The following is a 22,741-nucleotide window of genomic DNA, read 5'->3' on the forward strand; positions in this document are numbered from 1 at the left end:
AAAAAAAAAAAAAAGGCTAAGTTGAGGGACTTCCCTGGTGGTCCAGTGGGTAAGACTCCATGCTCCCAGTGCAGGGGGCCCGGGTTCCATCCCTGGTCAAGGAATAGATCCCGCATGCATGCTGCAACTAAAAAAAATAAAAATAAAAAAGATCCTGCATGCTGCAGCTAAGACCCAGCACAGCCAAATAAATAAAATATTTAAAAAAATTAAAAAGGCTGAGCGGGGAATTCCCTGGTGGTCCAGTGGTTAGGACTTGCGCTTTTACTGCTGGCGCCAGGGTTTGATCCCTGGTCAGGGAACTAAGATCCCACAAGCCGTGCGGCCAAAAAAAAAAAAAAAAAAAGAGAGACATAAAAAGGCTGAGCTATTCCATGGGGGAGACTGGAGACTCACTCCAGGAATGGATTGTCTGGTAGGCAAACTGAGACAGAACCAGAAGAGAGTAATGAACAAGGCAAGGACACAGAGAAGCACCAAAGAGGGGGGAACACAGTAAATGCCAGGTGCTCAGAGGATGAAGACCTGAGGGGGGGCATGCGGGAGACCCACAGGGGGTGGTAGCATGGGCTTCCGCTCACAGCCGCACAGTTGCGTGGGGTTGATCTAAGCTTTGTGGAGACAGCTGGCGCTAATCATTCTGCTTGGTGCTACCCGAGCATTGGCTGGGTGGTGCCGTTCCCCCTCAGGACACAAGTGGCCCAAAGGCTGGGGAGTTCTTCCTTTGCTTGAGTTTTGGTTCATCTGATGGTGGGATGGATTGGCTGTCAGGTTGGGATTTGGATGGCACATGAAAAGACAAAAATATGTCCCTTTTGTATGTGTTAGTGGATATCGAGAGCAAAGCTTTTTTTCTTTTTTAGTAGATTGCTGTGTAGATATGTGTTTTAGGCACCTCACCTTACAGGAGTTTCAGAATGCATTCTTTCTGTGTGGTTGCCCAAAACTTTAACCCTTGGTAGGTGTGCCCAGCTAGGAAAGGGGCTGATTAAGGGCTCGCCTGGAGGGCAAGAACTCAGAAGTCCCAGGGTCTAGAGACTCAGCCCCTCCACGGAGTCAGTGCTCTTCTTTACTTCCTTCGGGAATGTTTTGAAGGAGAATAAAGTGTTGCAGATGATGTGCCTTGAACAATCAGGAAGAAGGGCACTGAGGTTAAGAAAATTCCAGTGCTCGTTTCAGGGCGTTTTTGATGATATAAAAATGTATTTTGATAAAACTCTGAAACTTCTGGGGAAGGTGATCTTCCCATCGTCTGTCCTGGGAGGCAGGGGTTCTTTTCAAACCAGGTCAACAAATTCTTTGAAGCCCTTTTTGTATCTCAGGCACCCAGAGCACTACCCGCGGGGCCCTCCATTGTCCTAAGTGTAACTAGTTGTCCAGTTTGAGAAGCCTTGAGAGGACTTGCCTGGACCTCTGTGGGGCTCCTGCCAGCTGCTGGCCTTGAGGGTGACGGCTGTGGCAGCTGAATTAACAGCTGTCTGTTCTGGGCCAGGCCGCTGCCTCAGCCTTGGGGAGAGGTGTTGATCAGGCTTGATGGGGCAACAAATCCCCCTGAGCCCCAGGTTGGAAGTACATTAGTTAAACGTTGCTCTCAGACTCCTGACAAATTGCTTTCAGTTTTTGCTGCCAAAAGAGAACTCTGAAAACACGGTGTAAATTGGGTTATTGACACTGTCTCTGTTTTTGTTGCTTCCATGAGGTTGGTGGAGGAGGGCGCCAGTCCAAGGGAGCTTTTCAGGTTCCTCTGGTACCTGACATCAGGTGAAGTGGAGGAGGGGGTGGGCATGTGGGGTGAAGTGCCCTTGAATGCAGGAAGTGTGGTGACTGGACAGGCCTTTGAGGTGCCTGGGACCAGCCTCTTTCATTAGATCAAAGAAATACCTTTTGTTTTTCTGCTCGCACTTTCCTCTGCCCTGGAGCCAGAGTCGTAAAGAGGTGGAGTTGTGAGGGTCTGCATCTGGTAGTTGGGGTGGTAGGTGGAGGCGGTGTGTGGGGGGGTGTCTTCCCTCCCGCTGTGCGCTTCCTGCATCCTGCTCCCACTGTCCTGGTGTGCAGGGGTCTGCCTGGGCTAGCCTGGGCACCCCGGGCTCTGCTGGGCTGCCCTCCCGGTAGGGCCCCGCCTGAGCTGGGCTATAAGCTGGAGAAACCAGGCGCACAGAGATGGATTTCACTGCAGGCTAAGTGTTTTGTTGCTGAATCATTTGCATTCATTAAAAGTAGCGAAGGGTGGGCTTCCCTGGTGGTGCAGTGGTTGAGAGTCCGCCTGCCGATGCAGGGGACACGGGTTCGTGCCCCGGTCCAAGAAGATTCCACGTGCCGCGGAGCCCGCGCGTCCAGAGCCTGTGCTCCACAACGGGAGAGGCCACAACAGTGAGAGGCCCGCGTACCGCCAAAAAAAAAAAAAAAAAAAAAAAAAAAAAGTAGCGAAGGGTGAGTGATATTTAAGGCAACACCGTGGGTTTGCTGGAGGCTGCTGCCTTAGAGCCTCATTAAGAATTCTTGGGGCCGAGGCAAGGATGGGCGTAGCTCATTCAAAGCTTACTTAACTTCTGACTGCCTTGGGCATAGGCCAGCTGCTAAAATATGAAAAATGTCTGCCCAGAAGCCCCCAGAGCTTGGCCAGACTGCCCTGGCCAAAGAAAACATACACTTACAATTCATTATTCAGCCTCCTCCTGCGAGTTTGCTCGTGTCTCTTCCTCCCCTGGGACCTTGCTGAGTTGGGGGCACAAGCGGGGGCGGGAAGCTTAGCCTAAAGCAAGTGCTGTCTACATTCACCCCACCCACCCCCTGTTCCCTACTGATGGACTTTAGGCTGTCTCTGAGGGTTTGCTCTTGTAAACAATGCCACCACAAATATCCTTGTATCTATCTGTACCCTTGTGCTTGTGTACCTGAAGAGTAAATTCCCAGAAGCGGAGCTGCTCAGTCAAGGAATAGGAATATATCACAACTGGGTACAGCATTCTGTATTTATGTTATTTTTCTGGGGAGGGTGTTTGACAGCTTTCATCAAATTTCTGAATCCCTGCTGTACAGTGGGCCTGTGAAAATCGCACGGGTAAAAGTGTGAAAACTAGTAAGCATGGTTCAGATGTGAGACATTGCTGGGGTGACTGGAGAATTTATCATCCAACCTGGGGCATTGTTAATAATTATGCCAAGACAACCAGCATAAGCCAGGGTTGTTCCAGGTAACTTGGGAGGATGGTAGGTAGCCCTGTGCCCACCAAGATCTTTTCCCCTGATCTCTGGGACCATGTATGTTCTCTCTTCTACACCATGGAGCTCTGAATTACCTGCTCCATTTTCTTTTCCATTCTAGCAGCTGTGTTCTTTCTGTTGCTCCCAACTTGATGATGAGCTTGGTGGGGTGGGTCCAGTTCCTGACCTTTGTTTTCCCAGATGCTCAGTGGTTGTTCAAGTTGGTCTTGGATTCCCAAGACCAGAATTTGAGTCCTGGAAGCACTGTAACTTCTGAATTCCATTTGTCTTCTTTTCTTTTTTTAAAAAAAATATTTATTTATTTATTTGGTTGCACCGGGTCTTAGTTGCAGCAGGCAGGCTCCTTAGTTGCGGCACGCATGTGGGATCTAGTTCCCTGACCAGGGATCGAACCCGGGCCCCTGCATTGGGAGCGTGGAGTCTTAGCCACTGTGCCACCAGGGAAGTCCCTGAATTCCATTTCTTAATCTGCAGGATGACAATGATAATATCCACCTCATAGAGCTATGGTGAGGGTCTAATGAAGGAACGTTTGTGCGGGGGTGTTGCGGCGTGGCCTTTGTTTGTGGGAGGCAGGCTTCAGGGACACGCCTATTGACGTGTGTTGTCACTCCTTATTGACATAGACTTGGGAGCCCTTGAGCATTGCTGGCTGTAGATTTGTGTTTTCCACTTCTCCAGTTATTACCATCCCTTTAATTGCTCTCGTATCTATTCCCTCCCCTTTTATCCTATTGTCTGTGGCTTTGCCATTTCTCCCTTGGAATACTGCTGGAAAAAAGAAGTGAATTTTTGAAGGCAGCATCTTTTTTTCCCTCTCAAAAATGTCAAGAAGCCATGTACTCCATGAAACCTAGGATAAAAACATCCGGTGAGTCGCAACAGACTGAGATAAAAAGGAAGCTGACCGAGAAGGGTGAAGAGGTAATAAGAGGACTGGCTGAGGTAATGAAGGAGTATGAGGAGACAAAAAATGCAATAGCAGAATTCAGTTTCCAGTAATCACTTTAAGGAGCTGAATCAGCACTGCAGTTAATCTAATCAATGGCATGCAGTTGAGGAGCTCTCAGATTCCAGAGGAAAATGTACAGTGAGATGAAAACGATGAAAAAATGTGACAATTAGAGAAATAGATTCAAAATTTTAAAAAGGAATAAACAAAGGATTTACAAGTAGAATTAAAAAGCAGATCCTAAGAGGCAAATAAAACACAATACATATAACAAAGGAAGAATTGTAATATTAAAACATGAACCAGATAAGAGCAGAGGTAAATATAGCAGTTAGTATGATAAACTTCAGTGGAATATGCCTCCCACAGAGGTAAGACAAAATTAAGGTTGAGTTAGAAAAGTTTCATGTTCTTTACATGAGGCAAACGTAAAATACAGACAGAGTTCATTTTATTCTTTTTTTAACTTTAGACCAATAGCTTAATTTATTTCACTTATTATTTAGGAAAGAATTTTAAGGTTATTAATTTTCTTCTGAGTACAGCTTTGAAGTTAATAAATTTGAAATGTAAAAATATAGAATTGGTAAGCTCCATTGCTTCAGAAAAAACAAAAGAAACAAAACTTAGGCAAATGCAGTCAAGAAAAGGAGAGAAATGGTCAATAGCAAAGCAAGAAAGGAAAAAGAAGCTTTAACCTCATTCCTGGCCTCACAACAATTTCTTGAGGCCAATTTCAACATACTAGGTACCTGGTAGATTCTGGGGACTTAGAGCAGGGAATGAGATGGAACTTACCATTTAGTGGGGAGGGCTTATGAAAATGTGTACTAATAATTACAGTTGTGGTAATTGCCATGGAAAAGATTTTTTAAGTTACAAAGGGTTACCATATTCAATGCTGTGCTGAGAAATCGATGCTAGGAGAGTATAAATTACTGAAATGTAATGAGCCATTAGGATGACTAACTAGACCAGTAACTATTAAAAGCAATTGAAAGATAGTGAGAAGACAAACAAAACACCCCCCACCAAACTGTTGTATCAGAGGGCCTTGAGGGGAAATTTTGAAAAATGTAGAAAATCGAGCCTTGTAGTGATTTATAGGCAGTCACAGAGCCAAGGAACAGATGGATGGCCACCCCGTGCATGTCACAAAGTTGATATGACCTTGATCCCAAATGCTGACTGACCGTGTGGAAGAGGAAAATACACTACTTAGAAACATTGGTATGAAAGTCTAAAGAAAATATTGGCAAATACTATGTTAAAGATAATGTACCATAAATAATTAGGATTTACTCCAAAAATGGCATGGATGGTTTATTTTAATGTAATTCATCAAAATAAGAAGTCAAAGGAGTCACACAGTTATCTCAGTAGATGTGAAAATGACATTAGATACGAATTAACATCCATTCCTGTTTTTTTTTTTAATCTTAAACAACAGCTAACGTATTTTAAAATGAAATTATAGGGACTTCCCTGATGGCACAGTGGTTAAGAATCCGCCTGCCAATGCAGGGGACACGGGTTCGAGCCCTGGTCCGGGAAGATCCCACATGCGGCAGAGCAACAAAGCCCGTGTGCCACAGCTGTTGAGCCTGCGCTCAAGAGCCCGCAAGCCACAACTACTGAGCCCGCGTGCCGCAACTACTGAAGCCCATGCGCCTAGAGCCTGTACTCCGAAACAAGAGAAGTCACGGCAATGAGAAGCCTGTGCACCGAAACAAAGAGTAGCCCCCGCTCGCTGCAACTAGGGAAAGCCCTCGTGCAGCAGCAAAGACCCAACGCAGCCAAAAAATAATAAATAAATTTAAAAAACTGAAATTTTAATGCTATTCTCTTTAAAGAAGTCACTACATTAAAATAATAAAGTCTCTACTATTTAACATTATTCTGGAAATTGTAGCTGAAATAATACTGTAAGAAAACGAAAGTCAAAGTTAATGCTCTTTGCAGGTGGTGCCATTTTTTTTACATGTGAACCCCAAGTATCAACTGAAAACCATTAGAATCAGTAGGAGAGTTGAGTCATTTGGCCAAATACAAAACTACACAAAACCCAGAAGTTTCACTAGTTATCAGCAAGTAACCTTTTCGAAAATACAATGGAAACGTTTATCCCATTCACAAAATCAACAACAATAAGAAAACCCATAATATACGCAGGCGTAAAGCAATAGAATGGAAACTGTATGTTGAAGGAGTCAGTAAATAACACCCTTCTTTCCTCTGAATTTTAAACCAGTGGATGTAGGGAGGAAAGAAAGACAGACAGGAATTAGACAGATGGAAATTAGTGTATCACCTTTATTACAGATAAAGGCTAGGTTGAGGAACAAGGTTGTAATCTGAACAAGATAAGCTTGTCTGATTCATCCCTGAATTAGTGTGTGTGTGTGTGTGTGTGTGTGTGTGTGTGTGTGTGTGTGTGCGCAGGGGGTATATTCCCCCTCCCCCAAGTGGGCAGGAGAGGAAGGATCAGAGCCAAACATACTCGGGGAGACATCACGCCTCCCTGGAACTTCTGGGAGGAGGTGGAGTGAGACTCCAGTGGTACCCCCTCCACTGAAATGGGGAAGAGTTATTCCTCCTTGAAACTTCCTTTGCTCTCTGAGCTCACCAGGGCTTAATTGTTGAAGGCCCTGGACTTCTAGGGGGTGTGGGTGCCTGGGGTGTGGCTCTTCCTTTCAAGGAAAGGGCACAGCTGTCAGCTGTTCCTGCTTCCACCTTCACTAACCACACTGCTCCTTTGTGGGTGCTTCCAGGACACCTGGAGAACAGAGTAGATTTCCCCCTAAAAGGCTCACGAAGCAAAACAGTATTTAAATGAATTCCAAGACAGCTTTGCACCCAAGGGTGAAAATTCACTTCCTATCTATTTCCAAGCCCAAATCATGTGCAAACACATTTTCTTCTGAGTAGTTAAGTAACATTTGAGAACAGGAAGCCTCACTGCCCTGTTCACTGCTGTATTCCCAACACTTAGAACAATGCCTGGCACTTAGTAGGCATTCAGTAACTTAATGACCATTCTCAGGGGGGAAAAGTGTAACATGTAATTCAGAAAAGGCCTTATATTAGTGATCTTATTGATTACAAATTAATAAGAAAAAGATAACAGTAAAAATAAACAAGGAAATAAGTAGACAAGGAAGTTGAATAGAAAATTCAGCTAACCAGTGAACATACAAGAGATGGCTTTATGTTGTTAAGAACAGACTAAATGTCTTAAATGAGTTGCAGAATAAAACAAAGTATTATTTTACGTCTCTCAAATTGGCAAAGATTAATAAGTATCAGTGTTGGTAAGGAAGCATGAATTGTTACGGCCTTTTCAAAGAGCAATTTGTCATTTATCAAAGCCCTGAAATTGTATTCTCTTTGGTCCAGGGGGAGTCCTGTTTCTAGGAAGTCATACTACAAGAAACATTCCCATTACCAGTGTGCATAGGTGCCTGTACAGAGAGATTCAGTTGGGGCATTGTTTGTAATGGCAAAAAATTGAAAACCATCTGAATGTCCATGATTAGGGTGTTAGACAAATAGATTCTGGGTCACCGATACAGTGAAATAATATACGGTGGTTGAAATGAATGGGCCAGAACCATGTGAACAGACACGGAAAAATACCTGTGGTTAGCTGTAGGGCAAAAAAAGCAGTTTGCAGAATAGCAGGTGTTAATAGGTTGAATGGTGTCTCCTAAAAGGATATGTTCAAGTCCTAAGCCCTGGGACCTGTGACCATGATTTTATTTGGAAATAGGGCCTTTGTAGATGTAATCAAGTAAAGAGATGTCATTAAGGTGGGTTCTAATCCTATGTGACTGGTGATGTCCTTACAAGAAGAGAAGAGACACAGATGCGCATAGAGGGAGGAAGGTCACGTGATGACGGAGGCAGAGCTTGGAGTGATGCAACCAGAAGCCAAGGAGCGCCAGGGCTTGCCTGCAACCACCAGAAACTGGGAGAGAGGCATGGAACAGACTCTTCCTAGAGCCTCCAGAAGGGACCAGCCCTGCCGACACCTTGATTTGGCACCTCTGGCCTCCAGAACTGTGAGAGAATTAAACTTCTGTTGTTTTAAGCCACCCAGCTGTGGTGATTTGTTACAGCAGCCCTAGGAAACTAATAGACCAGGTATGACATTATCCCATCATCATGCCTTCTGTGAATGTACCGTGACAAAGAGCCTCTTCAGCCCATTTTCTAACCTAACAGCCACCTCCTTGGAAACAGGGACTCACTGTATTGGTGATGTTTTTTTGTCCGGGGGCAGCCTAAGCAGGGTAAACTTGGATTTCACCTCCTTTGCCTTCTCCACCCCCCACAAACCAGTGTCCTAGTGGCCTTTTGCTGTGTTCCCCCTCATCATCCCTTAAACTCTGAGCATCCGGAATTACCCTGAGGGCGTGTTTTGTTTTTGTGCTTCTTTTTCTATTTGCCAAGCCCCATTCCTTCTTTTTTTTTTTTTTGGCCACTCTGTGTGGCATGTGGGATATTAGTTCCTTGACCAGGGATTGAGCCCGTGCCCCCTGCATTGTAATTGCAGAATCTTAACCACTGGACCGCCAGGGAAGTCCCCAAGCCCCATTCCTTCTTAAAATCTTGTTTTGAAGAGCTTTCCTCCAGGATGCTTCTCTGCCCCCTTATACCCTCACTCTGAGTTAAAAGCCTGCCTTGTGCACCCACCCATCATGCTGTGTGATAATGTGGTAAAAGCCTAGTGATTATGATAGGTTTTCCTTTGGAGCCAGATGACCGGAGATTTGAATCCTGCATTTGTCACTTACTAGCTGTGTTACCTTGAGCAAGTGGCTTTAACCTTTCTGTGCCTCAGTTTCCTCATCTGCATAACGGGGGTCGTAGTACCTACCTCACTGGGTGGTTGTAAGCATTAACAATGGGGTTAAAGCTCTCGCAATAGTGACTGGCACGTAATAAGCAGTCAGTAAGCCTTCGCTATTGTAATTATATGTTTACTTGTCTGACTCCCCCACTAAACAGAGATACTTAAAGGCAGTAATTGTATTTTTCTCTCTCCATCCCCAGTGTCTTGCAGAGTACTTGGCACATGGTAGGCATTAAATAAATGTTTGTTGAATTAGTAATGATAGTTAACGTAATTGCCGACCAGGATCCCATATTGGGCTCAACTCTGTTTGGATCCACATCATGCAGGGGCCAGTGAACCCACCACAGATCAGCTGGTATTTCCCCAGCTCCTCCAATGGGCAAGGCGTCCACAGTGGAGGGGATGGAAGAGTGGAGGTCCAGCCCCTGACCTCAAGGAGCTGAGAATCTGGTGGAGAAGATGGTGGAAGCGCACGAAACGTTAACAACGACAGTATTAGGTCCTAACCGTTTGTGGGAGCAACAGAAAAATGTGCATTCACAGTTAACTATTTCAGCCCTTGTTTCCCAAATTCTTTCTAGAGAGCTTCTTTTTTAAAAATAAAGTTATTTATTTATTTTTGGCTACTTTGGGTCTTCGTTGCTGTGTGTGGGCTTTCTCCAGTTGGGGCGAGCGGGGGCTACTCTTTGTCGTGGTGCGTTGGCTTCTCATTGCGGTGGCATCCCTTGTTGCGGCGTGTGGGCTCTAGCCATGCGGGCTTCAGTAGTTGTGGCACACAACTTCAGTAGTTGTGGCTCACGGACTCTAGAGCACAGGCTCGGTAGTTGTGGTGCACGGGCTTAGTTGCTCCATGACATGTGGGATCTTCCCGGAGCAGGGCTTGAACCCTTGCCCCCTGCATTAGCAGGCGGATTCTTAACCACTGCGCCACCAGGGAAGTCCCATAGAGAGCTTCTTTTTTTTTTTTTTCTTTTTTCTTGCGTTATGCGGGCCTCTCACTGTTGTGGCCTCTCCCATTTGCGGAGCACAGGCTCCGGATGCGCAGGCTCAGTGGCCATGGCTCACGGGCCCGGCCGCTCCGCGGCATGTGGGATCCTCCCGAAACGGGGCACGAACCCGCGTCTCCTGCATCGGCAGGCGGACTCTCAAGCACTGCGCCACCAGGGAAGCCCCGAGAGCTTCTTTTTAATAATGAAACATAGATCTGGAGGCTTCGTCAGGGTTAGTTTTGATTTTTTTTATTTTTCCAGGTATACTTTCTCAGTAGGCACATAACATCTGATTGTCTCTCTGGAATTAGCAGCCGTCAATAATCATTGCTAGACCCAGTATTTCACTAGGGGCTATAAAATGGTGATATTCTATTTATCAGCTGGAGACTTCTATGAAGATAAACCGCCCCTTATTAACTGTTTGGTTACCCTGAGGTATAGCTGTTCACGAAAGGGAGAGTAAATGCTTCTTGACTAGTTTTTAAAATAATGAGCCTCTCGCCAGGTGTCCTCGAGTGAGTGACATCGTCTTTAAACCCTGCGTGGCAATCCTTGACACACCGCCGTGATGCCCAGGGAAGACAGGGCAACCTGGAAGTCCAATTACTTCCTTAAGATCATCCAACTTCTGAATGATTTTCCGAAATGCTTCATTGTGGGAGCAGACGATGTGGGCTCCAGGCAGATGCAGCAGATCCGCATGTCCCTCCACGGGAAGGCTGTGGTGCTGATGGGCAAGAACACGATGATGCACAAGGTGATCCGAGGGCATCTGGGAAACAACCCAGCTTTGGAGAAACCGTTGCCTCACATCCGGGGGAACGTGGGCTTTGTGTTCACCAAGGAGGACCTCACTGAGATCAGGGACATGCTGCTGGCCAATGACGTGCCGCCCGCCGCCCTGCAAAGTCACTGTGCTTGTCCACAACACTGATCTGGGCCCTGAGAAGACCTCCTTCTTCCAGGCTTTAGGCAATACACTAAAATCTCCAGGGGCACCATCTAAATCCTGAGTGATGTGCAGCTGATTAAGATTGGAGACAGATTGGGAGCCAGTGAAGCCCCGTTGCCGAACATCACCCCCTTCTCCTTTGGGCTGGTCATCCAGCAGGTGTTTGACAACGGCAGCATCTGTAACCTTGAAGTGCTTGACATCACAGAGGAAATTCTGCATTCTCGCTTCCTGGAGGGTGTCCGCAATGTTGCCAGCGTATGTCTGCAGATTGGTTACCCAGCTGTTGCATCTGTACCCCATTCTATCATCAGTGGGTACAGGTGGGTCCTGGCTTTGTCTGTGGAGACTGATTACACCTTCCCACTTGCTGAAAAGGTCAAGGCCTTCTTGGGTGATGCGGCTGCATCTGTGGCTGCTGCCACCACTGTTGCTCCTGCTGCTGCTACAGCCCCAGCCAAGGTTGAAGCAAAGGAAGAGTCGGAGGAGTCGGACGAGTATATGGGATTTGGTCTCTTTGACTAATCGCCAAAAAGCAGCCAACTCAGCCGGCTTTGTTTGTGAAACAAGGAAATAAACGCTTACGTCTCTTACCAAAAAGTAAAATAAAATAAAATAAAATAATGAGTTGGTTTTCTAGCATCCTTCAAAGGTGACCAATGGAGGACTTTGGGCTCTTTTTTTTTTTTTAATTTTAAAAACATTTTTTTAATTTTTAATTTTTTAAATCTTAGGATTTGGCATTACCGGTATCTTTTTGTGTGTGTGTGTGGTATGTGGGCCTCTCACTGCTGTGGCCTCTCCTGTTGCGGAGCACAGGCTCCGGACGCGCAGGCTCAGTGGCCATGGCTCACGGGCCCAGCCGCTCTGCGGCACGTGGGATCTTCCTGAACCGGGGCATGAACCCATGTCCCCTGCATCAGCAGGCGGACTCTCAACCACTGCGCCACCAGGGAAGCCCTACCGGTGTCTTTTTAAAAAATTTTTATTGGAGTATAGTTGATTTACAATGTTGTGTTAGTTTTAGGAGTACAGCAAAGTGAATCAGTTATACATTTACATATATCCACTCTTTTTTTTAGATTCTTTTCCCATGTAAGGTATTACACAGTACTGAGTAGACTTCTCTGTGCTATACAGTAGGTTCTCATTAGTTATCTAGTTTATATATAGTAGTGTGTATATGTCAGTACCAATCTCCCAATTTATCCCTCCCCTCTAGGCTCTTTTTTTTTTTTTTGCGGTACACGAGCCTCTCACCGTTGTGGCCTCTCCCATTGCGGAGCACAGGCTCCAGACGTGCAGGCTCAGCGGCCATGGCTCACGGGCCCAGCTGCTCTGCGGCACGTGGGATCTTCCCGGACCGGGGCACGAACCCTTGTCCCCTGCATCGGCAGGTGGACTCTCAACCACTGCGCCACCAGGGAAGCCCTGGGCTCTTTTTTTAAAAAAAAGTTCATTATGAACTCACAGATTTTAAACTTAGCAGTGTGTTAAGGCCATGTGGTTCTTACCCTTATGAAGCTTAAAAGGTCCCTTCTTGGCCTCGCGGGAGCCTCTTCAAGCTGGCCCTGAACCTTTTGATGCGGCCCTGCTTGTCTTTGCTCATTTCCTCGTATGATAAGATGTCCCAGGTTCATTTGGCACATTTCCTGCCCAGACCTGGAATCAGGTACTTCTCCAAGGAAGAAGGGCATGAATTTTTTAGGATCCTGGTACAATATTACCAAACCACTTTCCAGAAGGACATTATTATCATTTACACTCTCATCTTCAAGGCATGAGGACCGTTTTCTCCATATACTCAGCCAGTGTTGAGTGTTATTTTAAAAACTTGGCATTCATTTGATAGGGCAGAATGATTTGCATTTCTTATTTGCATTTATGTTCCAATTTGCATTCATTAGGTTACTGGTGCATTGGAATGTTTTCTTATATTTATTAATCATTTATATTTGTTTTGAGAAGACATGCTGTTTTGACCATGTTACTATTAGAATTTTAGTAGTTATTATGATTGATTTGTAACTGTGTATCAAGGCCAGCAGCCCCTTTTCTGTCAATTGCCAGAAACCATTTTCCTAATCGGTCGTTTGCCATTGAGAGTTGATTACAACTTCTATTTCATGTAGTCAGATATTTTCCTTTATAAAGCATTTTCCAGTCCTCTCTCATTGGGGACTTACGGGATCAGAAAACTGAACCCTAAGAGTTATCTCCAGGCAATAGTTGGCACCCAAACATTCACTGTGCTGTCCTCACCTAACTACTTTTGGGTTCCTTGAGGCCAGAGGCCTGCCTCATTCCAACACGGTCTGGATCCATTTTCACCCAGACAGACTCGCTCTGACTATTCATATTGAAGGTGGGGGAGTGACTGAAACGACGAGCAACTGCTAATCTGGAGGTTCCCGGGTCAGTGGGCCAGAGAGCGCAGAGGTCCCAGCAGTCAGCTGCTTCCCTGTGGAGACCCACTCAAGTGACCCGCCAGCTCCAAGGCTTCATGGGGCAGCTGTGGGACAAAGTTTTGGACCCCAGGGTCTGTTCAGAACCTATACACTCACATGGCAGAGATTGAGTGGGTGGTGAGTCAAACAGGGCAGTCGGCAGCTGCAAATGGTCTGCGTGAGAGGGATGCTGACCAAGGCCTACACTGGGTAAGAGGTGGTTGTCATGGGACGGAGGCCCTTAAAAGATTAAAAAAAAAATCTCGAACATAATAATGACGGGCAAGAATGGCTAAGAGCCCAAACTCGTATGATACTTAATACGTGCCAGGCACTGTTCCAAACACGCTACATTGGTTAACATGTGAATTTACTTTTCGCAAGCCTAGGAGGTAGATACTGTTATCAGCACCATTTTATGGCTACAGAAACAGAGACACCGAGAGGATAAACAGCTTGCGCAAGGTCATATGCTCGGTAAGTGGGAGAGGAGAGTTGAAGTGCAGACAGTCTGACTCCAGACTCTGAGCTCTTGTCGCATCTCTGTCCTGCCTGTACACTGTGAGCCAGGGCCTTAAAGTGGTGCAGCCCTTCAGACGTCCTAGGGGGCATTTCGTCCCTGCAGGATAAGGAGCAGCTGGCTTTACAGATGGGGAAACTGAGGCCTGAAGGACAGAGTGATTTGCTCAGAGCCGTCTGTGCAAGTCAGATGCAGGTTTTTCTGTAGGTGACGCCCATTTGGCATCAAAGTCAAACTCTTTGACCCTCCTAGGAACAGAATTGCTCCTAGACAGGTACAGACAGTGGTTGCCTTTTCCCTTTGAGAGGGCTCACCCCCTCCGGGGTCTGGTGAACAGGGGTGGGGTCTTACTTAGGACTTTCCTGGGCTCCTGAGGGCTGTGGAGGCGGGCCTGCTCTCGGGATCTCATGGTCTGAGCCCAGGCTGGCCGTTTCTGGAAGTTGATTTCTTGGCCCTTGTGTGAGGAGCAACCGAGTGTGTTCCAAGAGCACCAGGACTGCTGGGTCAGGGGTTCTGGAAAAGTTGGGTAGAAAGTGCCCTGCTGTCTTCTTGCTCCTGGCCTAATGGCTCAGCCCATTTTTAGATGTCAGGAAGTGTAACAATATGGTACATTTATCTTGGTGAATAATGGATGAGCCCAGGGAAGGTACTGTATTTTTCCTGGTGAATTATTTACCAGGAGCCTCTAATTTGAGGCTCTCCACTATGAGTGGTCTGAATCGGGTGTATCTAGAGTCCCTCCCGGCTCCTCTCACTCCCCCGGTCTCCCAGCTACAGGTTTGCTGTAACCTTCTGTGTCTAGTGTTACACTGGGCAGCCCTGTGGCCTGTAGCCAGGGACTCTCTTGAGTTTGGAGTCCCTGTGGCCACTGGGTTGGGTTGCAGGAGGGAGTGGGGAGGACCCTCCCTACTAGAGATGCAGGGAAAGCCCTGTGGGGGGTTTACTTGGCCGGGGGTGGGGGGGGAAGCTGGGGTCAATGTGGGGCTGGGGGCTGCTCTACAGGCATGGGGAGCCTTTTGTGTGCTTACGTGTGTGTGCGCACATATGTGTGCTCTGGGTCTTTGTTTTTCTTGTCCCTTTCTCTGGGTCTCTAGGACTGTATGTTACTCTCTGTCTCACAGTTTGTCTCTGTCGGTGTCTCTGTTGATCTGGGTCTCTCTGTGTCTCTCTGTCCCTGTCCCTCCCCCCTCCCTCCCTTCCTCTGCTCCTCCCTCCCTTCCCCCGCCCACACCATCAATCTCCCTCCAGCCCCCTTTTTCTCATCTTCCTGTCTCCCTCTGTCTTTCTCCATCAGTGTCTGCTTCTCTCCCTCTCTCTCTCTCTCTCTCTCTCTCTCTCTCTTTCTCTCTCTGCGTGACTTTAGAGGCCTGTAAGAGGCACCTCCTGGGATAGAGGGGCAGCCAGTTCCAGACTTAAGTGAAGCCAGATCTTGGTACCTTCCAGACCCTGACTTCAAGATCGACAGAGTAGGCATAAAATAAACTTTAAGTCTTTGTCATTTTTTTGGCTATTCAGTTATTGCATCAGCCACTCTTAGGGGCTTTTTTTTTCTTTGCCTATTTGTGTGTGCTTTATGTTTTATAACACCACCCCGCCCCCCAGCCCCCAAAAGTCCGTTATCCCTAGGCTGTAAGCATCTGGTAATGTGTTGCAAGTTTTTGGTGCTTTTAAAAATAACTTACAAGGAATTGTTTCTGTCTGTTATTCATCAGATTGTATTTTTTTCATCTGTTGTTACTGATTTGGAGATTGAAATACATATTTTGCCATCTTTAGCCAGAATGCTTTTTCAGAACAGCTGATTTTTCAAAAACGACTCCTTTTTGTTTATGTTCTTTTAAAAAATAAAGGAGCAAATCATCAGTGATGCAGTTAAGAAATCAAAGAATAAAATTGGTTTTGTCTTACTAGAGAGTTTATATTTTAAGCTGTAAAGTGAAGTTTATAAGGAGTCTGATGCTTTGACTCTAATTCAGCAGCTGGCCTGCCTTCCCCTCCCCCTCTCTGTCCCCTGACCACGCTCTCCCCCAACTGGGCAAGAATCAGTTACATCTGAGTGATGTCGGAGCAGTGACCATGGCCACAGTAGTCGATCCCCACCTCCAGATAGCTTCCCCCTCCGACATTTTTCCAGCCACACGTGGTAGCAGAGGTGGCTGAGGGGAGGGCCTTTGGTGGCAGCAGCAGGTCTACCTTCAGAAGAAGGCAGTGGACACTGCAAAATCCTGCCCCCCCCCCCCCCCCCCCCAGCCATGTACCAACCCTTGCCTTGAAGACACTGGCTCTTCCATACCGCCTCCTTCAGTCGGGATTCTTCTCTTTGTGTTTCAGATTGAGGCTTAAAGCCTGGAGCAACCCTTTCCCTGGAGAGAAGGGTTGGTTTCCAGAAGCAGCTGTTGGTCAGACAGGTGAAGGAAAGAAAGGAAGGCTGGGAGAGGGGCACTTGGAGGACCGTGTCCGGCTCCAACTCCTGGCCCCTGGCTTGTGCCCTGGCCCCGAGGGGATGGCCAGGCTGCCGAGGGCCGCGTTCATCTCCTGCACATGTGTTCGGCATCGCCGCATATCATCGGGTGTGTGGTACACGCAGCCCATTGCTGCAGGCCCTGGGTGGCTCGTGCTTTCCACATCACACATAGCAAAGTGATGTCCTCACATTCCCCACTCTTGTCTGCTCCAGGATGTGGTTTGCAGAGCACTTCTAAATATAAAAGTATGAGACTGCCTCTTTCTCTTATCCCTTTGGAACCAGCTGAGGACCAACCTCTTTAGTCACTTTTGGGGTTTGGTGGGAGGAGTAAGGGGCACGGGAGTAGCTGGGGGGGGGGGGGGGCCTGCATGCGTGTTTCCCCAGGCTCTGCTGATACCCGTATGCGTGCGGGGGCACAGCGTAAGGCTAGGTGCCGTGCTGGAGGCCCGGGCAGGGTGCCGGGGCAGACGGAGGAGGGTGTAGGCTCAAAGACTAATTTTCAAACTGTGGGCAGCTATGTTCAGCCACTTCACTTGTTTTCAAAAATTTCATTGCTTCTTGCTTCCCCAGACCCAACAGTATGTTCTCCTACTGGGAGAAACAGCAGGATGTAGGTGATGGCCCCAGGGAAGGCACTTCAAAACATAGTGCTAAATGGAATAAAGTGAGAGGCAGAATGAGAGATAATGCAAGATCATTTATATGGGTTAAAAATAGCCGCACACGAAACAACAATCACATTTGACCGGAGCACATACAAAGAGAGGACCTACCTTAAACAGGACAGAATGGTTGTTGGGGGGGCTTGGATAAAAGGGAATAAAGTGAAAGAAATGAAGAGCAGTCAGCGTGTCAGCGTGGAAAGAACACACATGTGGGAGCCAGACAGATCCAGGGGCAGTTCCCCACCCTGCCATTACTGGGATAGCCCTGACCCCAGTTTCCTCCTCTGTGAAATGAGGCTGGTCCGTGTGGAGGGTTCTCCGGATGAGAAATAATGCGTCCATTTAATAAGGGCCGGCAAGAAACAGACGGTCAGAGTAGCTAAGGCAGCGCTGACTGATGGAACTTTTTGTGGGGACAGAACTGTTCTGCATTGGCGCTGTTCAGTACGGTGGCCGCTAGCCACATGCGGCTCCCGAGCACTAAAAATATGGTCAGTGGAACAGAGGCAATGAGTTTTCAGTTTTGTTTCATTTTAATTAAGTTACATTTGAATAACTCCATGTGGCTAGTGGCTGCCATATTGGACAGAACAGGCCGAAGGGATATTTTACTGTCTTTAGGAACCAGGGAGGATTTTCCCTCATTGAGTGCAGTTGAGGCCACTCCACCTAAGGGGCAGGGAATCATGTTCTCCCTGCATAGGGAGTTTAGGGTGTGTGCCTCAGAGATGAGTAAAAAGAGCTCAGAAAACAGAGTCTCCCAGAGTTTTCTGAGCCTGTCTTGAAAATTAATAGGTGAAGTCAGGTCCAACCAGTCCCCAGACTGTCATTTAGTTTGCCCTCTGCTTGCACAAGAAAGACCGTGGGAAGCTCACTCCCGGGCTCACCCTGGCACTGTTCTTGCTGTGGTGTCCCTGGGCCCCTCCTCACTGCACCTGGGAGGAAGACCTGGTTGGGGCCTGGGTCTGGGCCCGCCTAATGAATGGCTGTGGAACCTGCAGCGAGTCCCTTTCCATCTTTGGATGATGAGGGCGGACTCTTTGAGCACACCATCTGAGCATCCCAAAAGTCTTCCTGGGCCTGAGCTCCTGGATCATTTCCCAGCCTCGTGGTCCAGCAGCCCCATTGCCTTCCCGCAATGTAGATTATTTCTGCAGGCCGCTCACTGGCGTCTTCAGGAGACAGCTGGCTGCTGTCTCTCTCTCTCCTTGGAGCTGAGAATGGGCATAGAAGGTGCCCATTCAAGCTCACCTTGAGCTTGCAGTCTAGCTTGGAAGATATGGCTCTTGGCCACAGCACAGGCGGGCATATCAGGGGTGTCACGGGCAGTGAGCTGTCAGTGCAAGTGTGTGGCTGAGGCAGAGGCGGGATCTCCTGGGGAGGCAGGATGCAAGCTGAGCCGCAGGAATGGGAGTAGCTCATCAGCAGTGATGCTGGGTCCCAGTTTGCGACTCCCAGCTGCCTCTAACTGCACACCTGCCATTTATAGCATCACTTTTAATCCCTCCCGGGGCTGGCCCTACATGTGGTGCGTGGGGCTTTAGGGGCCGGCTGTGTAGCTGGAGGCTGGGGAGCAGGAAGAGGACTCTGGGGAGTGAGCCCTTTGTTTCTGTAACTGCCTTTCAGGCTCAGTGCCAGCGAATCCAGGACTAGGTCTTGGTGACTGTCCAGTCACATCCTTTCAGTTCTCTAATTTTACATATAATAAAACTACCTGGTGGCGGGTGGTGGTTGGTCAGGGTCACCCTACTTGTGAGGGATTGTATCGAGACTAGAACCCAGGTCTCTCTACCCCATGTTCCTTCTACCTGATCACACCACCTCACTCTGGCTGAGCTTTTAATTTATTGCTGCTTCCTTGGAGACATCGCAGCCATCTGAGGGTTACTAAGGGCGAGAGATGTGTCCTAGGTGTGGCCCTCTGAGCCCCAGCAGAAGAGAGGCTGGTGCGAGGATCAGGTGGTGTGGCTGCTGGCTGAGGAGCTTCTTAAAGCACATCTCCCAACCGGTGTGTCTGCTCCTCTGGGCTGGGATGCCGCATGATACTGGACACGAGGACCCGCTTCTGCCGTCAGAGGTTGATCTTCCCCCTCCAGGGCCTCCCAGGAGTGGGCAGGGCAAGGCTGAGTTGTGGTTTTCATCTAAGGTAGGAGAGCTGGCCCGCTAGGTTGTTTCTGTGCTAATCCCTGGTGATTTTGTTCTGTTTCTCTAATCCGGACGTGGGAGCCTCTCCAGATATTTACAGTTAAATCCCAGGACAGGAAAACTCAGCTGGGTCCCTGGCTCTGCTCCCTCCCACATGGCTCCAAGCGAGGGCTGTGATGGCTTGTGGAGAGCTGCGGGGCTGCTGTCAGCGAACCTGGGGCCTTCTGTAGACACTCGGGAGATGGGGCCGAGGCGGGGGCAGCTAGAATTTTGTGCTCTGCCTCTGGGTCTCTGAGTCAGCTGTGGTGGATTTTCAGCAACCCTCTGAACCCTGATTTTCTGGGGCTTATCATCATACAGGGTTGTTGGTGCTAAAACCACATGCGGTATATTGGTGGTGGACTGGTGGTGGTGGAGTGGGACATTCCAGATCCCCAGATTCACAAACCCCACTGCAGCATTTTGTGTTCCTACCGGCTCAGGTGAACTTGGGAGGTGACTGGGCTTGCTGTTCATGCAAACGACTTGTTCTTACAGAGACTGAGATTTGTCCCTCGAAAAAATGACGCATGCCTATGAGCCGTGGACCCTTGGAGTGTCCCAGAGCAGCTGAAAGTGCGCCAGTTAGACCCTGAAGGCCAAAGTCCTGTGGTGCATTGGCCCCTTGGGGAGAAGTGGGGCAGGGACCCTGGTACCCCTGGGGCCTCTCATTTGGTGTCCTTAAGAGTTTCCACATGGAGGGGACCTGTGAGCAGGGCCATCCTCGTGTGGGTGCGGAGGCCTGGGGCTGCTCTCTTTCCTGGAACAGAGCATTTGTGCCTCTCGGGTTGAGGGCTATCTCTCCTGGCCTGTGTCCTGTTGCTGTCACCCCACATGGGACACAGGAAGTTGGCAAACCTCTCCCTCAGGGGACCATATGCCCAATAGGAGCTGTCTTGGCCTGTGCTCTCGAGGTCATCCGGGAGGCAGGATGTCCCCACAGGGAAGTGGGCCCTGGAACCAGGGACTGAGTCTCGGGTATGGAGGAGTCAGCTTCCTGCCTGTGGCTCGTTGGCCTCGTACGTGAGAAAGGTCACAGTCACTCGTGATTACACACATCCGTGCAGCATGCCCATGCCCGGGCCACCCAGGGTCATCTTGGTACCTCTGCCTGGTCCCAAGGCAGCTGTCCGAAGGATGGAATTTCTTTAGTGGGAGGGAGAGAAGGTAGATGGAATCACCTGGTCAGGTTTGGCAGGTTCTGGGACCTGTACAGATTCAGGGGTTGTGTTTCCAAGACCAAGAGGACTCTGGGAGACAGGTAGTTGAGTGGCCCAGATGGTTACTTGGACCAAAGTAGCTAAAATTATCAGAGCAGAGAAACTTCCTGCTGCTCTCTGCTCTCCACAAAATCATGTTTACACATGTGTGTGCGCAGATGCACACGTATATACACGTGGGTCGACTGGGCCTGGAGCCCAGAGAGCATCAAGGAAGGCAGGCACCAGACCAGCCGCTTGCTGGTGAGTGGGGGGCGGGAGTTGGGCTGTTGCCCACACAGCCCTTTCTCAGGGGGCTGGGGCCAGGGCGCAGGCAGAGTGAGTGTCTGCATGTAGATGGCTGTCGAGGAGCCAAGGAAATGGCTTGGAAAATGTCCTTATTGGGTATTTGCAGCGCCAGCTCTGTTGGGGTCGTGCCTAATGTGGGCAGATGACTCTGCCTGCCGGTCATGGTGCCAGTGCTTCTTGAGCCCACCGTGCCCTCTCTGTGCTCCGGGCTTTGCGTTTATGAACCCACTTAGCCTCACACAGCCCCTGAGTGGTAGGCTTGGGGTCCTCATTTCACGTCAAGGGAGAGGCCAGCGGAGGTGGCGTTGCTAGGGAGTGGCAGGGCCACTGGCTGCTGCTATGCTGAGCAGCTTCCTTGAGGGGCACGTGGGCCAGGTGTTCCGTGAGGGTATAGAAGGTGTCATGCATGGAGGACCAGACTCTGAAAGGGGGGAGGCTTTGGGAAGCCCAGGACTGGTGTGCTTCCAGAGCGGGCCTTCCTCGGACCACAGCCCTGGGGGCATCCTCAAGTCAGGTGGTGCAGGGACACAGGGATGTGCTGGGGACTGTGCCACCTCGAGGCAGGTACCACCTCGATCCCCAGAGCCTTCCTCCTTCTCTGTCATTCAGCCGAAGCTTCTGAAGAGTCCCTCACCTCCCAGCCCCTCCCTGTCTGGAGTCTGGCATATCTGCCAGGGGCTCCTCGGCCTGCCCGTTTCCCCTCAAACAAAACAACAGACCAGCCTCTCCTGCAGACCATGCAGATGGCCAGACTGGGCACAGCAAACATGGGTGCCACAGCACTGGGCCAGGCTCCTGCGTGAGAAGCCTGGTGGCCAGGGGTGTGCGCTCAGAGCAGGGGCCGGGGTCTCAGAGGAGGCCTGGTGGCTGCCCTCCCTGCCTTTTGTAACATCTAAAGTCTGCCCCAGCCAAGCACTAACCAGGACCTGCTGTGAGCTGACGTCAGGACAGAGGGCCCCACGGGGCTGGCTTTGATGTTTCCCAGGCCCTGTCTTGGGGGTGCAGCGGGGGCTCTGAGTGGCAGTCTGGGAATGTAGCGTCTCACCACAGCTCCTGCAGCTCCAGCCCCGGGACAGGATGGGATGCTGGAGGCTGAGCTGGGGTCCCTCTGAGTCATGCCATCTCTTCTCCCAGCTCAGGTTTCTGTGGCAAGTGGTCTGTGGTTCCTGCAACCCCACAGCCCCTTTCCCTCCATCCTACCCCCCACCTGATTATCCCTTTCCCATCTGGGGTCTGAGATGGTGCTGGGCCCTGCCTGGGGGGAGCTTTCTAATACGCCTAAAACTCGAGTCCTTGGGCAGGATGGGTGATAGTGGTAAGGATCACGGTAGCCACCTGCCGAGCGAGCTCATCCAAGGCACTTCACATGTGTTACTGCGTGTTTGAGTCACGACAGCCTCATGGGAGAGGCAGAGGAAGCTGGGGCACGGTCTGTGTTCCTTACCCAAGGTCAGGCAGACCGAGTGTGATGGTCAGGATCGAGTCGGACCTGACTACAAACGCTTAACTAATGCTCCTGTGTATGGACGAGACTCCTGGCCCCCACTGTGTCTGGAGAAGCTGAGATGGGAAGTGGGGAGTCACCTACACTTTGAGGCGGATGATCTCTCTCTGGTCTTTGATGAGCATCTTTAGTTCTGGGTCGAGGGTCCCAAGATTTGGGTGAGTCACATTTGCAGAGGCCTGCTGAGGCCTCGGTGCGAGGCTGCCCATCTGTGTCAAGAGTGGGGGTCGGGAAATGTTCCAGACGCTCCTGTGTCCGCCAGCTCTTGCCCCACACTTCCTCTGAGGTCACCTCAGTTCAGCTAGTGTTCGCTGAGTGCCTTTGTGAGCCTGGCGTTGTCTGCAGGAGGTGTGTCTATCTTTCTACCTGGCTGCGGGGAGTGAGACCCATTCTGAGATCAGATACTTCCAGGATTGGTTTTGAGTTCCTGGGCGGGGCTGGGAAGCGCGTGGGGGATGGAGTTGGCC

The 22,741-nt window shown here is 49.2% G+C and overlaps 1 protein-coding gene and 1 pseudogene across 4 annotated transcripts in view; both read left to right on the forward strand.

The window, feature by feature from the left end:
* PTK7 (protein tyrosine kinase 7 (inactive)) overlaps nucleotides 1-22,741 on the forward strand; it is a 62,870-nt gene that overhangs the window by 12,435 nt on the left and 27,694 nt on the right. The window lies entirely within an intron of this gene.
* Nucleotides 10,596-11,504, forward strand: LOC103082322 (60S acidic ribosomal protein P0 pseudogene; annotated as a pseudogene).

Source organism: Lipotes vexillifer, unplaced genomic scaffold (genome assembly GCF_000442215.2).
Source record: "Lipotes vexillifer unplaced genomic scaffold, Lipotes_vexillifer_v1.1 scaffold4, whole genome shotgun sequence".
NCBI lineage: Eukaryota > Metazoa > Chordata > Mammalia > Artiodactyla > Lipotidae > Lipotes > Lipotes vexillifer.